Raw genomic sequence first — 20,178 nt, 5'->3', positions numbered from 1 at the left:
ACTGGGGTATCCCAGTGCCCCCGATTGCCTCTGGATCTAGTAGTCACTCCCCGGGAGTGAGTATCCTCTGGTCTATTGGAGACTTCTGGGTCCGAGCTATCTCTTGAGCTCGTATCCACAGTAACAGTAGTTTTCTTTGTATATTTCCTGTCACGTCTGGGTCTGAAGACCCTTCTTTCTTCTGGTGTCATCATCCACCTATAGATAGATTTATAGGTGTAATCTTGTGTCACAGTATGTAGCTTCCTGTTTTTAAAAGCAATCAGTTCTTGTTTATATGCGTTAACTTGAGTCGAAAGTTTCACCACTCCCAAGTGGTACAATGGGTTAAAAAGGTCCTTCCTAACAAGCATGTTATAAAGTGTTGTTCCTGGAATATACTGATGTGGTGTTCTTTTATCTGAAGTATCTACATAGCTAGAAGTGAGTGCACCAAGAAACAACACTTTATAACATGTTTGTTAGGCAGGACCTTTTTAACCCATTGTACCACTTGGGAGTGACTGCACTGTAAGCTTTATGCTAGAACAGTGATTTTCAACCTTTTTTTCGCTGTGGCACACTTTTTTACATTAAACAATCCCGCGGCACACCACCATCAGCAACGTTTTGGGTAACGCAGACCCTTAATCATGCGTTACCCGAAACGTCGCTGTCCATTATGTCACCTTAATAAAGGTTATTTCACTTTTATAAAACAGTGCTGGAGCCATCTACTTTTTTCCTTTTGGATTTATACATTGGAGGTGAGCAGGACCCTCTGGCTACCGTGCACTCTGCTACCTATTCCTGAACTGTTGACTCGTGCTGGACCTATTGCCTTTTATATATATATATATATATATATATATATATATATATATATATATATATATATATATATATATATATATATATATATATATATATATATATATATACATACATACATACATACATACATACATACATACATACATACATATATACATACACACACACTGTACTGCGCTGTCATGCCATGCCTCCTACAAACTATACATGACATATTGACATTCATTCACAAACAATCATAATGATTGTCTGTGAATGAATGTCAATATGCCATGGTTGTAAATGACGCCTGATGAGCCTGTCACATACCTCCCAATATTTCAAAATTTTAAATAGGGACACCCCCGCACTGGGAAAAGTCCCCTCCCCCATCAGTCATCATCTCACTCAAAATAAAAAAACAGCCCAGAATAAAAAAAACAAGCAAAATTTAAAAAATGTCACATTGTGGTCAGTCTGCCGCGGCACACTGGTTGAAAAACACTGTGCTAGAACACCAGTTTTAAGGATCCTGGAACAACCGGGCTAACAGACGGAAGCCGGAGGACTCTGACTGAGGAGATATCTACTAACATTGAGCTACAAAAATACCTCATAGTGGAAGAGGTAAAACCAAGTTAGTGAGAATAATTCTACTTTTATATATGCTATTTTTAAAAAATGGATTACACTAGGAGTGCCTCCTGTGCTAGCTTGTCTACCCTTACACTTATATATATATATATGTGTGTGTGTGTGTGTGTGTGTGTATGTATGTATGTGTATATGTACAGGGAGTGCAGAATTATTAGGCAAATGAGTATTTTGACCACATCATCCTCTTTATGCATGTTGTCTTACTCCAAGCTGTATAGGCTTGAAAGCCTACTACCAATTAAGCATATTAGGTGATGTGCATCTCTGTAATGAGAAGGGGTGTGGTCTAATGACATCAACACCCTATATCAGGTGTGCATAATTATTAGGCAACTTCCTTTCCTTTGGCAAAATGGGTCAAAAGAAGGACTTGACAGGCTCAGAAAAGTAAAAAATAGTGAGATATCTTGCAGAGGGATGCAGCACTCTTAAAATTGCAAAGCTTCTGAAGCGTGATCATCGAACAATCAAGCGTTTCATTCAAAATAGTCAACAGGGTCGCAAGAAGCGTGTGGAAAAACCAAGGCACAAAATAACTGCCCATGAACTGAGAAAAGTCAAGCGTGCAGCTGCCAAGATGCCACTTGCCACCAGTTTGGCCATATTTCAGAGCTGCAACATCACTGGAGTGCCCAAAAGCACAAGGTGGGCAATACTCAGAGACATGGCCAAGGTAAGAAAGGCTGAAAGACGACCACCACTGAACAAGACACACAAGCTGAAACGTCAAGACTGGGCCAAGAAATATCTCAAGACTGATTTTTCTAAGGTTTTATGGACTGATGAAATGAGAGTGAGTCTTGATGGGCCAGATGGATGGGCCCGTGGCTGGATTGGTAAAGGGCAGAGAGCTCCAGTCCGACTCAGATGCCAGCAAGGTGGAGGTGGAGTACTGGTTTGGGCTGGTATCATCAAAGATGAGCTTGTGGGTCCTTTTCGGGTTGAGGATGGAGTCAAGCTCAACTCCCAGTCCTACTGCCAGTTTCTGGAAGACACCTTCTTCAAGCAGTGGTACAGGAAGAAGTCTGCATCCTTCAAGAAAAACATGATTTTCATGCAGGACAATGCTCCATCACACGTGTCCAAGTACTCCACAGCGTGGCTGGCAAGAAAGGGTATAAAAGAAGAAAATCTAATGACATGGCATCCTTGTTTACCTGATCTGAACCCCATTGAGAACCTGTGGTCCATCATCAAATGTGAGATTTACAAGGAGGGAAAACAGTACACCTCTCTGAACAGTGTCTAGGAGGCTGTGGTTGCTGCTGCACGCAATGTTGATGGTGAACAGATCAAAACACTGAAAGAATCCATGGATGGCAGGCTTTTGAGTGTCCTTGCAAAGAAAGGTGGCTATATTGGTCACTGATTTGTTTTTGTTTTGTTTTTGAATGTCAGAAATGTATATTTGTGAATGTTGAGATGTTATATTGGTTTCACTGGTAAAAATAAATAATTGAAATGGGTATATATTTGTTTTTTGTTAAGTTGCCTAATAATTATGCACAGTAATAGTCACCTGCACACACAGATATCCCCCTAAAATAGCTATAACTAAAAACAAACTAAAAACTACTTCCAAAACTATTCAGCTTTGATATTAATGAGTTTTTTGGGTTCATTGAGAACATGGTTGTTGTTCAATAATAAAATACAACTTGCCTAATAATTCTGCACTCCCTGTATATATATATATATATGTGTGTGTATATATATATATATATATGTATAAACATAATTTATGTAAGAACTTACCTGATAAATTAATTTCTTTCATATTGGCAAGAGTCCATGAGCTAGTGACGTATGAGATATACAATCCTACCAGGAGGGGCAAAGTTTCCCAAACCTCAAAATGCCTATAAATACACCCCTCACCACACTCACAATTCAGTTTAACGAATAGCCAAGTAGTGGGGTGATAAAGAAAGGAGTAAAAATCATCAAAAAAGAAATTTGGAAATAATTGTGCTTTATACAAAAAATCATAACCACCATAAAAAGGGTGAGTCTTATGGACTCTTGCCAATATGAAAGAAATTAATTTATCAGGTAAGTTCTTACATAAATTATTTTTTCTTTCATGTAATTGGCATAAAGATTATGAGCTAGTGACGTATGGGATAGTTATACCCGAGGTGTGTTACTCCACAGAAGAGTCACTAGAGAGGGAGGGATAAAATAATAATAGCCATTTTCCACTTAAAAAAAATAATCCACAACCCAAAATATAAGTTTATTCTCATAAATGAAAAGAAAAAACTTAAACATAAGCAGAGAAATCAAACTGAAACAGCTGCCTGAAAAACGTTTCTACCAAAAACTGCTTCCGAAGAAGCAAATACATCAAAATGGTAGAATTTAGTAAATGTATGCAAAGAAGACCAAGTTGCTGCTTTGCAAATCTGATCATCTGAAGCTTACTTCTTAAAAGCCCACAAAGTGGAGACTGATCTAGTAGAATGAGCTGTAATTCTCTGAGGTGGGGCCTGACCCAACTCCAAATAAGCCTGATGAATCAAAAGCTTTAACCAAGATGCCAAGGAAATGGCAGGAGACTTCTGACCTTTCCTAGAACCAGAAAAAATAACAAATAGACTAGAAGTGTTCCTGAAATCTTTAGTAGCTTCAACATAATATTTCAAAGCTCTTACAACATCCAAAGAATGTAAGGATCTCTCCAAATTTTTTTTTAGGATTTCTATATCCACTGTATATATATATATATATGTGTGTGTATATATATATATATATATATATATATATATATATATATATATATATATATATATATATATATATATATACATACGCACACATATATATACACACACACACAATATATACATACATGTATATATGAATGTAGAGATTGGTTGTAGGCGCAAGAACAGGACTTATAACTGAAGGTTATTCAGTATGTATCAGCAATACAATAAAATAATACAATGCAGTAAAAAATATAATAAACTCTTAAAATGTGTGTGTATATATGCATAAAAGTTGTTACAACAACAAGTCCAGTGATAATAGTCCCAGAAACAATCTTAAAAAATCTGAAAAAGTTCCCACGTTTAAGAAATTCTTCTAAAACTCCAGGTAAGTTGGTGTGCCCAAAATGACCAATAGGGATAGATTAACTTCCTACTTACAAAAAACTACCTCAATCAAAATGAGGTAAGTGCCACACAGATTGTCAAGTAGTTGGCTCTCTAGTCATTGGCTTCTCCCCACAGGTAGATCTGCTTCCTTCAATGCCCCTTGCAGAAAGATTTCCTCTTTGTTTATTCTCTCATAGTCAGGGCCGGATTTCCCATTAGGCACAGTAGGCATGTGCCTACAGGCGCCTTGCAGTGAGGGGCGCCTGCCTGTCAATAATAAAAAAAAAAAAAAAAAAAAAAAATTTTTTTTTTTTTTTTTTTTTTTTTTATGAGGGCATTTATTTTAGTAAGAATTGTGCTGCCAGGTGCCTACAAAGTCGAGTGTTTCATTGGGAATATGTTACAGCAGTTGAGGGAGCCATGAAGGAGAGAGGGGCAAAGATTAAAACTAAACCCCTCCCATTGAATTTCTAAATTCTAATTTTAAACACATTTGTTGACCCCTGGATTACATATAATCTACAACATTCCATGTTTTCCTTTGAGAGCAACATCATATGATATTTATATTTCAGAACAAAATAAATGTAACATCTGTGTGTGTTTGTACCAAAAATATCAGAGTTTACAAGATTTTTTTCCCTACATTTTATATTTTCTTCCACTGGCTGCACAGGTTGTTGATGGTGATGAGCTTGCATGCTGCTAGTTTTAATATTGCTATTGTTTACACAAAACTGTGTTTGACTCCAACAAAATGTTAAGCACATAGTCAAAGTCATCTCCAGAAAAGCAATACACTAATGGCTTGTCAATAAACATGTCCTATGAGCCCATCTGGGTCTGCACAGATGTGTATTGCTGTCTCAGAACTGACATTGACTATGTGTTTAACTCTTTTGCAAGAGGCTAACACACTTCTCTGCAAGCACTAGTGCAATAATAAAATGCCCAGCAAACTGTCACATTTGATGTCCCTTTAAATAGGGTTTTCTTTAGAATATTTTGCATTAAAAGTTTAACATGATTTGTTTTTGTTATACATAATAGAAATTGTATGGCCATTTGAGTCAAGTGAATATTGATTTTTGGTGTAGCTTCCATTACAACAAATATTGCAATTGGTGTGTGTATTTGTGTATCTCCATAAAAGGGAAAATGTAATTTTACATCTAATATTTATTTTTAGTTGTCCTAAATAATAATAAAAAAAAGTCCTCATTTTTTCCACTTTTTTCTAGGGGGGGTGGGGGGGTGGGGGGGGCGCTTCAGGTTTTTGTGCCTACAGGCACCTGAGATGTAAATCCGGCCCTGCTCATAGTAGTTGTAATCCCATTCAGAATTGATTAGTACAAGACTTCATTAGCTTTATGTCTTTCGTATTGGACAGTTTCACACATCAATCTCAGCTGGTGTTCCCTTAGGTTAGAGAGGGCTTCCATTCCATGCAAGTAGGAATAAACAATCTCAAGATCCTTTTATGTGCACATTTTCTGAAACACCAGCTCTTGCTAAGCCTATATTAGTATTATTATTATTATTATTACTTATTATTACTATATTATTATTATTATTAATAATTATTACTTTTATTGTTAAGCTGTGTTATTTAATTAACATAGTACTCCCTGTCCATGTGGTATTATTTACTTGGGCGAGAAGCACATTGGATCTATATATTAGATTCTATGTATCCAAAAGGAATGAACAGGGACATGGATTGTAATTTATTTGTATAGCCACAATGTTCTATTTTTTGTTTTGAATGTTAATATATTAGACACCACTAGGTGGAGATATAATGTAAGTAAACTCTGCAAAAAGTATAAAGGCGTTAATGAAAAGGTTAATGTAATGATTAATTAAACCACCTGTGATTGTGTATAAAGGTGAGCATTTTGGGTATGACCTGTTATGACATGAATAAGGGCAGATAGCCTGAAACTTTGTCTTTTTTTGTTTCCTCTATGCTGGAATAAAGTTGAGCATTTGTATCTCAAGTTCACAGTGCTGCATTGATTGTTTTGGGTTGCAGGCCCCTACAGCTTGCACGTGAGTAATAAGGAGGTGCTGGACAGTGACATTGACTGTTCCTTACGGTTCATGTCACCCACGGGGTGCCTGTGTACGGGTTACTCTGTCGGGTGCTGGGTTGTTCACTTTGATAAGTGTTCGTGTTTTCTTGTTGCCTCCATTTTAGAAGACTGGTTCACCTCCCGTTTTTACTATTAAGTGGCCCTCTACGGTGGCCTAGTGGTAACATTTCTGAATATCAAACTCGAGTTTAGGGTTTGAATCCACCCCATGTGCTACACTCTAGGGGGTTCCAGGATCGAAGCTGACTGAGACTCATCGTTAGAGGCCTTTTTGGCCTTGGAACCAAAATTTCTCCATTCCCATTGGGTTTGGAGGTTGGATGACCTCTAGGCGTTGGGGGTACCAGATGGATAGCGATTTCTTTTCTCTCAGTATCTTCTGGATGTCTAACTTCTGGCTAGTCTCAGGCACCTCTCGTAGGTTGCTGGGACTACTTTGTTCCCTTCTTGGGTGGTTGGGCCATCTGGTTTTGGAAGTTCGGGAAAGTCCACGTTACTTCCTCCTTCAGTAGGTTGCACGTTCTCCTATGAGAGCGCAGGGGTTTGGGGTCTTCCCTTTTTGTTTTTCCCCGACATTCTCCCCTGTTGACTGGTCTGCCAGGAGTTGTGAGACTGTTAGGTACAGGATTCCGTGAGACTGATCCTGTAAGAGATATCATTATCTCCTCATCCTACGGACTGATTTGGAGCCTGTCTCTTGTAACCCCGTGGTTTTTAGAGGGGGTGTTCCCTTTTGACTCTCTAAAAGATCTATCTCTTTGGGTTTACAGCAGAGGGTTCAGGATCCAAATGCACCTTCGGGTGCTGGTTGTCCTCTTCCTAGACCTGTTAAGACATCTCCTTGGCCTCATTGGTCTGTATCTCTTTCGAGAGTACAATGTCCAGGGACATTGGGATATGGGAGTGCGCTGCAGGGTGCACTCCTCCATATGAGATCACTAGATGGTCCTCTGGGGGATAGAACATCGACCAGTCTTAGACTCTCTGGCTTTTGGCCATGTCTCATGTCGGAGATTTCAGAGTCTGGATCTGGATCGGTCCTAAGTGAAACCAGCTGCAGATATTTGCACCTTGATTATGGCTAACGCAAGCTGTTTTAAATTTGGTTTCAAGTCTTTGGGTTCTACAACCTCCGATTGCCCTTTCAGGGACGATTTGGTCTGTCTGAGGGCTAGTTTTGCTGTCTCTCAGACGAGATCTTACGGTTGTTGTCAGCGGCAGCTATTGTGCCTTGATGTTAGCGTATGGTTGTTAGTTTTCATCTGAGCTGTCGGTATCTTATCAATGGTTTTTAACATTTCTCTCTCTTCGCCAAGCCTTTGGCTGGGAAAGCGGTCCTTTCCATTTACCCTCCTTCGGGGAGGTCTTGCAGTGTTGCATTCCATGAGGCCTCATAGCTCTTTCTCTTGTTTTCCGAGGGGTTCTGCCCTCCTTGCGTGCAAGAGGTCATGGGGCTGGGTTCTGGTACTGGGACGCTATAGTTCAGTGCCCTATCTCCCTTTGGGGGAGTGGTCCTTCTTGAGAAGGGAGTGGTGTAGGGGTTCTGGATCCCCGAGCACACTGTCTTCTGTCCTGACAAGCTAATTTAAATATTGGTCAGAGTTGTTCTTCCTTGGGGCCCCTTCCCTTTTTCTTGTTAAGTGTGTATTCGGACGTTGCCAATTTTTGGACTGGGTCCGTTACCTCAGAAGGGGTTTGGGGATCTGGTTGCTCTGTTGAATTTTGACTGTGTGTTTCCAGTTGCTGCAGGTGGTCTCCCATGTTGGCTTAGGGTCAGCCTTGCTGGCTTGAGGCTGGAGTTTGCAAGTTCTTGTTCAGAGGTGGCTATGTGTTTCACAAGATTTTTTTCCCCTGCTGGGATAATCATCCTTATCTGCAGGTTCAGAATTTGCTTCAGTTTATATGGGTTTTCTACCTATGTTTGACTAGTTAGCTACTGTGTCTGCTAGACTAGGGTACAGTGGGGAGCTTGTGGCTTCCTTGTAGCACCATAAGGCGTATGGTGTTGGGTCCGGGATCTGAGGATAAACCTTGGGGTTTCTTGTGATCACACTCTTCTAGGTGTTATGTTGTTCCCTGGTCCTTGTCCTTCTAGGGAGTTTTTTCCCTGGGCGGTTGTCTTTAGCAACCTTGGGTTCGCCTTAGTTGTTTAGTCTTTTCTTTCCTTCATTGGTGATCCTTTAGATATCTTATGGGTCCTCCGTCTTCCCCCTTGGGGGTAGGTGAAGGCTCTTCCTTCGGGCAGTGGGACTTGGCAACTTGAGGGGGCTTTTTGTGCTCAATGGATCTAGGGATCTGAGTGATCTCTAGCCAGCCTTGTAGATTATTTAACTTATGGGCAGTTACTGGGTCCTTTCAGGTTTTTAACCCCTTGTTCTAAGTATTACACTTTTTTTGTAGGGTTCTGGTTTTTTTTTCAGACTGTGGTGCCCTTCGAAGGGGCTGCCTTCTGTACCTGCCCTTTTGTTGCATTCAGTCTCCTCTATAGCTTGGGTATTGTTTTCCCAAAATTAATGAATGCAGCTGTGGACTCTTCCCGTTTAAGACGAAAAACTCAAAATATGCTTACCTGATAATTTTCTTTTCTTCTGACGGGAAGAGTCCACAGCTCCCCGCCCGTGTTTTATCTATGAGGCGGCGGTATTTAGTTTTCTTGTTCTTCTGGCACCCTTTTTCACCCTGATATTTGTCCTACTGTTCCTTGTTTCCTTGGCAGAATGACTGGGGGATGAGGGAAGAGGGGGGAGGTATTTAAGCCTTTGGCTGGGGTGTCTTTGCCTCCTCCTGGTGGCCAGGTTCTTATTTCCCAGAAGTAATGAATGCAGCTGTCAGGAGAAAAGAAAATTATCAGGTAAGCAAGCTCAGGTACCACGTCCCATTTGGCCAGATGCGGTGACTAACCTTTCCATTTTTGCTTTTAAATCTTAGCTGAGAGCTTGTAAGTGAGTGCTGGGTTTTCTCTGTGTGTTGTATTAATTTGTTTTGTAATTTTCCCTATGGTTCTTGCACCCAGACCTGTCTGGGGTTAACTGCTTGTGGCTCTGGGGACAGCACAGCTTCCTGTGAGTGCCAGTGGCACCCAGGGCTGAGCATGTTGCAGGGTCATAGGATGTGTACCCGGTCCGGTATGAGAGTGCAGTTCCCTTCCGTGTTTTGTATATGTCTAGGGTGATTACATATTCCTGTGCACCCTTTTTTTGTTTTCAGTTTGTTTGGATTTGAAAGCTTGCATTGTGTGGCTGTTTTAGGGTCTCAGGTATTGGAGAGGACCTTGACGTGGTACCTGAGCTTGTCCCATTTGGCCAGATGCGGTGACTAACCTTTCCATTTTTGCTTTTAAATCTTAGCTGAGAGCTTGTAAGTGAGTGCTGGGTTTTCTCTGTGTGTTGTATTAATTTGTTTTGTAATTTTCCCTATGGTTCTTGCACCCAGACCTGTCTGGGGTTAACTGCTTGTGGCTCTGGGGACAGCACAGCTTCCTGTGAGTGCCAGTGGCACCCAGGGCTGAGCATGTTGCAGGGTCATAGGATGTGTACCCGGTCCGGTATGAGAGTGCAGTTCCCTTCCGTGTTTTGTATATGTCTAGGGTGATTACATATTCCTGTGCACCCTTTTTTTGTTTTCAGTTTGTTTGGATTTGAAAGCTTGCATTGTGTGGCTGTTTTAGGGTCTCAGGTATTGGAGAGGACCTTGACGTGGTACCTGAGCTTGTCCCATTTGGTCAGATGCGGTGACTAACCTTTCCATTTTTGCTTTTAAATCTTAGCTGAGAGCTTGTAAGTGAGTGCTGGGTTTTCTCTGTGTGTTGTATTAATTTGTTTTGTATTTTTCCCTATGGTTCTTGCACCCAGACCTGTCTGGGGTTAACTGCTTGTGGCTCTGGGGACAGCACAGCTTCCTGTGAGTGCCAGTGGCACCCAGGGCTGAGCATGTTGCAGGGTCATAGGATGTGTACCCGGTCCGGTATGAGAGTGCAGTTCCCTTCCGTGTTTTGTATATGTCTAGGGTGATTACATATTCCTGTGCACCCTTTTTTTGTTTTCAGTTTGTTTGGATTTGAAAGCTAGCATTGTGTGGCTGTTTTAGGGTCTCGGGTATTGGAGAGGACCTTGACGTGGTACCTGAGCTTGTCCCATTTGGCCAGATGCGGTGACTAACCTTTCCATTTTTGCTTTTAAATCTTAGCTGAGAGCTTGTAAGTGAGTGCTGGGTTTTCTCTGTGTGTTGTATTAATTTGTTTTGTAATTTTCCCTATGGTTCTTGCACCCAGACCTGTCTGGGGTTAACTGCTTGTGGCTCTGGGGACAGCACAGCTTCCTGTGAGTGCCAGTGGCACCCAGGGCTGAGCATGTTGCAGGGTCATAGGATGTGTACCCGGTCCGGTATGAGAGTGCAGTTCCCTTCCGTGTTTTGTATATGTCTAGGGTGATTACATATTCCTGTGCACCCTTTTTTTGTTTTCAGTTTGTTTGGATTTGAAAGCTTGCATTGTGTGGCTGTTTTAGGGTCTCAGGTATTGGAGAGGACCTTGACGTGGTACCTGAGCTTGTCCCATTTGGCCAGATGCGGTGACTAACCTTTCCATTTTTGCTTTTAAATCTTAGCTGAGAGCTTGTAAGTGAGTGCTGGGTTTTCTCTGTGTGTTATATATATATATATATATATATATATATATATATATATATATATATATATATATATATATATATATATATATATATATATATATATATATATATATATATATATTTAAATCTAAAGCAGTGAGAAAAACAAGAAAAAGAAAAAAGTGGAAAAAGGCACAAGGATTCCTTAGCCAGCACTTTCCTATTCTATTACCATCTATACATTAGATATATGGCACCAAAGGGGTTAACAGCATCAGAGACAAAGCAAGGATTCACGAATGCACACCTCTAATTTACAAAAAATAACATTTTTATTAGTAACCATCATCTGGAGCACAAAAGCATACTCCCAATACCCTAACTACATAAAACAAAAATAAAATAAACCTATGGTCATAGGAAAAGGAAAATACATAGCATCAATCCAAACTGTGTACAGGTATACCTCACTTTACAGCGCTTCACTTTACAGCGCTTCGCTAATACAGCGCTTTGTGGAGCTTAAGTTCAACCTTCAAGGATTTTGAAATGGTTCTGTAATCATCGTGAGATTGCAAGAAAAGGGACTGTCACCATTTTGTTATGCTTAGTTCACTCTGTTTACAGCATTACAGTGCAATCTGTGTCTTATTGTTATAGTCTGGCAGATTTTAGTACAGTAATTGTCACTATTTTACAGGTACAGTATTTATTGAATACTGTGCTGTGCTAGTGTTAAACTAAATGTAGCACTATTGTACCCTTAATATATGTTAGTTCAAACATGTTTCAAGTTTTTAAATACACTGGCAAGTGAAAATAAAGCTAAAACTGCCTTGTTTCACTTTAAGGCGGTTTTCACTTTACAGATAGATTCCCTAGGTTAGATACCATAATGAGGAAGCCAATACCATTCAATACATAATGTATAATGTTAATATTAGAGAATTGATGTCAAAGTAAAAGACAGACCAACAATGTCCATGTGGTTATATGTGGCAATAGAAATTCAGTGAAGCTTGCAAGTAGCAAGTAGTAATTTAGGCAGTTCATGCAAGTATGGCCGTTAATTGATTAAAGCAGTTCATGCATCCATAGATATTCATAATGGGCAATTCATGCAAGCGTAGCCATTAGTAAGTTAAAGCAGTTCATGCATATGTCAGTATGTCAGCGAATTTCCACAAATCACACTGCTGTAGTCACAGTAAGCTGTAAGTTAGTAATACATACTTGGAGAGCAGTTCATGCAAATACGGTCACTTAGTAGTATTAGGCACTTCAGGTGCAAGTACACAGTTATATATAAGGGGTATGATCAATGAGGTATAATCCTACTGAGAGATATACTCTCATCTAAGGGTCCCATATATAATCTCACCATCTCCTCGACTGTGCTGTCAAACTTGGTTATCCATATGCCTGTGACATCCGTTGCGTGAGTCCGTTTCACTTCTGCAGCTTTATGTGATGACTGTAATTAATATAATTAGGGTTAATATAGTTAATATAGCTGGCGGCGGTGTAGGGGGATTAGATTAGGGGTTAATACATTTATTATAGGTGGCCGCGGTGTAGGGGGATGTAGATTGTAGGCAAAAGAGCAGTTTACTTTGTGACAAAGCCCCGCCAAAAGCCCTTTTAAGGGCTGGCAAAAGAGCTGTTACTTTGGGGCATGCCCCGCAAAAAGCCCTTTTAAGGGCTGGCAAAAGAGCTGTTACTTTGGGGCAATGCCACGCAAAAAGCCCTTTTCAGGGCTATTTGTAGGGTTAGACTTAGGTTTAGTGGTAGGGATAGTTTAGTATTTTAGGGGTTGAATAATTTAATATAGATGGCGGCGGGGTAGGGGGATTAGATTAGGGGTTAATAATTTTAAAATAGATAGCGGCGGGGTAGGGGCTCACTTTAGGGGGTAGGTAAGGTAGATGGCGGCGGTGTTAGGGGCTCACTTTAGGGGGGTTATAGATTTAATATAGCTGGCGCCGGTTTAGGGGTTAATAACTTTATTAGGTAGCGGCGGTTAAGGGGTTAATACATATTTTATTGTTAGGCTAGTGAGGGGGGATAGCGGATAGAGGGTTAGACGTGTCGGGCTATGTTAGGGAGGCGTGTTAGACGTGTCAGGCTATGTTAGGGAGGCGTGTTAGACAGTGCGGGTGATTTAGACTTTAGTCAGGTTTTGTAGGCGCCGGCAGTTTCTAACGTGCCGCAAGTCACTGGCGACGCCAGAAATTTGTACTTGGGCAGATTTCTGGACATCGCTGGTTTGTCAGACTTACGGCACGTTAGCATCTGACGGCGCCATATATGGGATAGCTCGAGTTGCGAGCTGAAACTGCGGGCGACGCGGGTTCCCTCGCTTGCGCCGCAAACTACGATCTATATCGGATCGCGCCCCTGGAGTGAGGGTGTTCATTTTAAAGATCCACTTACATTCGGATTGTAGTAATCTTTGATTACGGTATCTAACCTAAGGAATATATATATATATATATAGTTTGGATTGATGCTATGTATTTTCCATTTCCTATGGCCATAGGTTTATTTTATTTTTGTTTTATGTAGTTAGGGTATTGGGAGTATGCTTTTGTGCTCCAGATGATGGTTACTAATAAAATGTTATTTTTTGTAAATTAGAGGTGTGCATTTGTGAATCCTTGCTTTGTCTCTGATGCTGTTAACCCCTTTGGTGCCATATATCTAACGTATAGATGGTAATAGAATAGGAAAGTGCTGGCTAAGGAATCCTTGTGCCTTTTTCCACTTTTTTCTTTTTCTTGTTTTTCTCACTGCTTTAGATTCATTTAATTTATTGATTCCTCCTTGCACCCTTAGACTCAGACATTAGTAGTCTTAGGTTTTCCTACTAATATTATATTAGATTGGGTGTTCTTTGAGCTGGTCTGACTGGACTAGTGAAATAAATATATATATATATATATATATATATATATATATATATATATATATATATACACATACACACACACACACACAGAGAAAGTCCAGCACTCACAAGCTCTCAGCTAAGATTAAAAGCAAAAATGGAAGAGTTACTTACCGCATCTAGCCAAATGGGACAAGCCCAGGAAATTTTTCTTATGGGCCTTGCACCCAGACATGTCTGGGGTTAACTGCCTGTGACTCTGGAGACAGCACAGCTTCCTGATAGTGCTATTACCACCCAGGGGCTGAGCATGTTGCAGGGTCATGGGATGTGTACCCAGTCCAGTCTGAGAGTGCAGTTCCCTCCCGTGTTATATATATATATATATATATATATATATATATATATATATATATATATATATATGTAAACGTTTTCGGGGGGTTAGCCCCTTCCTCAGACATACAAAACTACAATGTGTGTGTGTATATATATATATATATATAATATATATATATATATATATATATATATATATATATATATATATATATATATATAATGTGTTTTGCAAGGAGTAATGGTCCAAAATACCTTCATCCAGAATCCCGACACTCATTACAAGCTATAGAAAGCGTCTAGAGGCTGTTATTTCTGCTAAAGGAGGCTCTACTAAATATTGATATTTCTGTTGGGGTGCCCAAATGTATGCACCTGTCTAATTTCGTTTGGATGAATATTGCACATTTTCTGTTAATTCAATAAACCTCATTTCACTACTGAAATATTACTGTGTCCTTCAGTTATTTGATAGATGAAAATAAAATTGCTGATCCAAACACCCAATTATTTATAAATAATAATCATGGAAATTGTCAGGGATGCCTAAACTTTTGCATACGACTGTGTATGTGTATATGTGTTACATATTACAAATATTAGAGATGTTGCCTATACCAGAATTATTCTGTCACAGTCATTAAAGAATACTGTGGGAAAAGTCACCAGTAGACAATACAAAAATTTTTTTTTTGAATTTTATAAGTCTGTAGTCATTGCTTATCTACGATGTAAAATATTATGTTTACTCTGTTACTTGAGGGAAGGTGGAGTTAGGGGGGAAGCAAAAAAAATAATAATAATTTGCTGCCTTCAATGAGCTGCCATCTGCACTTCACTCCCTCTCTGCTTACTCTCCCGCTCTCTGGGCTGGCGAGATTATTATAGAATGTTTGTCAGTACTTCTATTTCCCTGATAGAACGATCTTAAGACACTTTTTTAACCCTTAAAAACAGGGTGTCTCCTTAAAGTGATGATAAACTCCATTTTATGTAAATAGTTAATTAACATCAATTAATTTAATCAATGTGACACACCAAATATCATCTAATCAAGTATATTTGTAATTACTTACAATCCTTTTATTAGTATGACATTCTTATGCGATCCATCTCCAGCCCCCTGTGATGTCATATTCTTTGCTTGTTTTTTTGTCCAATCACTAAGCCTGTCGTTAGACAGGCTTACTTCTATGGAACCCGCTATACGCCTGCGCAATATAGCATTCTTCTTACAATATGCTCCTCCAATCAGGAACGTTTAAATTCCGTGACGATTTGCGCGTTCATGTTTTTGCACTGCATGCATTGACTGACACTTCAACACGGCACGCCAAAGTAATCATATTTTTTAAATATAATTTATAACTATGCATATTTGATTTATAAATATATGAAATAGTAATAGACTTACTGATTTATAACTATTTTAATAGAAATTGCTCGTTTTCTAAGGGACCGATCGCTCGCTCACTCGTTCTCATCACTGTTTTGCTTCATATGGCACTAAGTAACCATTGAATCTCATGACTCAGTGTTTACCTGGTACACATCATTTAAACCACTGCGCATGCGATAATAATATCCATGTCGGGAGCGTGCAATTGCTCTGACGTGCAGAGCGGGTGGGACCGCAATAGACTCACATAGATTTTGTGTAAGGAATCAGAGGGGCGGAGCTAAGCAGCGCTAAAACGGATTGGGAATATGTGTTGATTATACTAAAAGCAAGTATAAACAATTTTTAATTTTAATGCGGTTTGATTACTGTTATATTAAAGATTAGAAATCTGGTATTTACCCACAATGGAGTTTACCATCACTTTAAGGAGCCTATACTGCATTTTCGTATAAAAAGTGCACAATAAAATTTGTATTTTTAAAATCCTACAAAAGGAATTATTGACTCATTCACACAAAAATAGGCAGGGAAAATTGTATTAAGGTGCATCAAAAAACATAACAAAATTCACCAAAAATCATATTTTATCAAAAATTTGTATGTAAATTGCACAGGAATAAATGTTATTAACTATGCACAGAGTACATTGTAATTTAAGTACACTGGATGTGTAAAAAAACAACAAGAAATTCATACTTAAAGGGACATGAAACCCAAATATTTTCTTTCATTATTTAGAAAGAGCATACAATTATAAACAACTTTCTAATTTACTTCTATTAGCTATTTTGCTTCATTCTCTTGATATTCTTTGCTGAAAAGCATATCTAGATATGCTTAGTAGCTGCTGATCGGTAGCTGCACATAGATGCCTCCTGTGATTGGTTCACTGTGTGCATTGCTATTTCTTCATTAAAGTATAGCTAAAGAATAAAGAAAATTAGGTAATAGAAGTAAATTGGAATGTTGTTTAAAATTATATTCTCTACCTTAATCATGAAAGAAAATGTTTGGGTATAGTGTCCCTTTAAAGTACAAAATACAAAGCGTAATTGTTGTTTTTTGTAAAATGGGCTGAACCAACAACTAAAAGGTTGTGCGCTTTTCACAAAACACTCAAAATACTTATAACCCTAATAGACAAACACATGCATACGAAAATATAGGTGTTTTGTAAGATTCTATACACAAAAAGCAGGGTAATGTGATTTATATTGGCTGCAGGATTTACTTTTTAAAGTGCACCCCCAGCTCACTGCTAACTTCACTCCACAATGTGGTGTCCAGTGAGCTCCATTACTTGCAATAGGAGACATCTCACCACTTGCACAGCCTGCTCCCTTTTTTTGATAATTCTACCAGGTCAGTCGGCGAGAAAAAGCACGTCTGAAATTGCGAGGTTTAAATGATTGGGCCCATAATGAGAACAGAGGTAGCTGAGGTTGCATTAGTAAACCACTTTGTGTCAGTGCAGTGCTCCAGTGACACCATATGGCTACATTTTAAACTACAGCATTAAAGCTTTTTTCAGAGGAAGAAGGTGAGGGGAGTTTTCTTAGTGCCAAGCTGTAATTTCTGGTTCTAACCAATAAAACCACAGGTGTTACTTATTAGTGAAAAGCCCTCAAGAAAAAGCAATATATCAAAGTAAAAACAATATGTATTGCTAAAAACTGTCACTGTGTTTATACAATGTAACAAAATAACATTACAATTGTGAAATATAGTATTTAAAGGGACAGTCAACACCAGAATTTTTGTTGTTTTAAAATATAGATAATCCCTTAATTACCAATTCCCCAGTTTTGCACAACAAACAGTTATATTTATACACGTTTTACCTCTGTAATTACGTTGTATCTAAGCCTCAGCAGACTGCCCCCTTATTTTGGTTCTTTTGACAGACTTGCAGTTTAACCAATCAGAGCCGTCTCCATAGTAAATTCATGTGCATGAGCTCAATGTTATCTATATGAAACACGTGAACTAATGCTCTCTAGTGGTGAAAAACTATCAAAATGCATTTAGATTAGAGGCGGCCTTCAAGGTCTAAGAAATTAGCATATGAACCTCCTAGGTTTAGCTTTCAACTAAGAATACCAAGAGAACAAAGCAAAATTGGTGATAAAAGTAAATTGCAAAGTTGTTTAAAATTACATGTCCTATTTGAAACATGAAAGTTTTTTGGACTTGACTGTCATTTTAAATATGTATACAACACTGTGCTTTTGTAATTGCAATAAAAGGATATATATAGTCCTTCAATATGATGAGGGTGGTTCCACTTTCCAAAGCATTACCTTTTTATTGCAATTACAAAAAACACAATGTTGTATATGTATTTCAAGACTATATGTCACAATTATAATTTTATTTTGATACATTGTATAAGCATAGTGTTTAGCAATACACTGTTTTTACTGTAATCAATGGTTGTCTAGTCCAGCGTAACTTTTAAATAACAAACAACATTTAATATAAATGGAAACCTTGTTCTCATCATTGCTTTAAGTTTAACCCATATGTGAAGCATTAGCACCACAGTTGCAGCATTTAGAGGTTTCTATTTAATACAAATACCAATTTTTGGGATTCATTGTGCTATGCTGGTGATTCTTATACTGTGGCTCACTTGGCAATACAAATTTCTGTTGCTGCACACCTGTGTAATGAACATTTGTAGTTCATTTGAAAGATAAAAACGGTAGGTGAATACTATTAATACAAAAGGTATTCATTGTTATTTAAACATTAAAATATTTTAGAACACAACTTTTCCACAAACAATCTTTGAAGTATACACTTTACATAAAAAGGGACATTGTACCCAAATTTTGTTCTTTCAAGATTCAGATAGCGCGTGTGATTTTAAATAACTTTACACTTTACTTCTTTTAGCAAATTTGCTTAATCCTCTTGCTATCCTTTTTTGAAGGAGTAACAATGCTTTACTTGGAGCTAGCTGAAAACACTTAGTAAACCAATAATGAGGCATTTATGTGGAGCCACCAATCAGCAGCTTGCTCTCAGTCCTGAGCCTTCCTAGGTATGCTTTTCAACCTAAATATACCAAGAGAATGAAGAAAATTAGATAGTAGAAGTAAATATGAAAAGTTGTTGAAAATTACATGCTCTGTCTGAATTGTAAAAGACAAATTTTGGGTTTCATATCCCTTTAAGGAAAATAATTTCTTAATATTATGACAACTCTGGATATATACATAAATGTGTATGTCAATGGTAAGGTACCTTACAGTAGTTGGTTAAAAGACCAGTAAATACAGTAGATTTGCATGATCAACTAACCCATGATAACAAAACAATGTAATAGCACTTAGTATGAACTTCAAATGAGAAGATTTCTTTTTGTGCCAAATTTCAAAGTTCTGTCTATTTCCACTCCTACTGCATCATGTGACAGCCATCAGCCAATAACAAATGCATATATGTATATTCTGTGAATTCTTGCACATGCTCAGTAGGAGCTGGTGACTATATAAAGTGTAAATATAAAAATACTGTGCACATTTTGTTAATGGAAGTAAATTGGAAAGTTGTTTAAAATTGCTACTCTATCTAAATCATAGAAGTTTAATTTTGAATTGAGTGTCCCTTTAAGTGTAATACAATGAGGTAGGAGCTATGTCCTCAAAGACTCTTTACTCCCAAAGCATCTACAAACAGTATTTCCCATACATCAAATATAACATTTATATGTTTGAATGCAATTAAAAAATGATACTTTCTGATATTTTAAAATTGTGCATTTATCTATAATGCATAGATCTAGACATTGGGGTCAATTTATTAAACCCCGAGCGAATCATGCCAGCCCTGCATCGCTAAATGCCAACAGCGTACGCTGTCGGGATTTAACATTGCACAAGCATTTAACAAGAAATGCTTGTCCAATGCCGCCCCCTGCACATTCGCTAGCAGGTGGTGTCAATCATCCTGATCGTATCTGTAGTGTTTTTGCATTGTTTTTAAGATGAAAAACAAATTCCAAAGGAAATTAATTTGCATATAGATATTGTTTTGAATAGAAGTCACATGGTTCTTAAATAGAATGAAACCGCCTGGACTCCTACTAAATGTACAATTAAAAGGTCAACCAGTTCTCATGCCACCTGGCTAATAAGTTAGAAAATTGGAGATTTCAAGTCTCATCGACCATGTATTTAAAATTGTATACATTTATGCATTATTATTTTTTTTATTTTTTTTTGTTAAATAGCTTTCTTTGCTTTCTTACAAATATGCACTAAAGTGAATCTTTTCCTCTTCTCCATATATT

General features: G+C 38.3%; 1 protein-coding gene across 4 annotated transcripts in view; it reads left to right on the top strand.

Moving 5' to 3' along the window:
- PDE7A (phosphodiesterase 7A) overlaps positions 1–20,178 on the top strand; it is a 302,393-nt gene that overhangs the window by 200,982 nt on the left and 81,233 nt on the right. The gene's annotated exons all lie outside the window — the stretch shown is intronic.

The sequence above is a fragment of the Bombina bombina genome, chromosome 5 (assembly GCF_027579735.1).
Source record: "Bombina bombina isolate aBomBom1 chromosome 5, aBomBom1.pri, whole genome shotgun sequence".
NCBI classification, from domain to species: Eukaryota; Metazoa; Chordata; class Amphibia; order Anura; family Bombinatoridae; genus Bombina; species Bombina bombina.
Note: the sequence above shows the minus strand (reverse complement) of the source record. Positions and strands in the feature narration are given on the sequence as shown.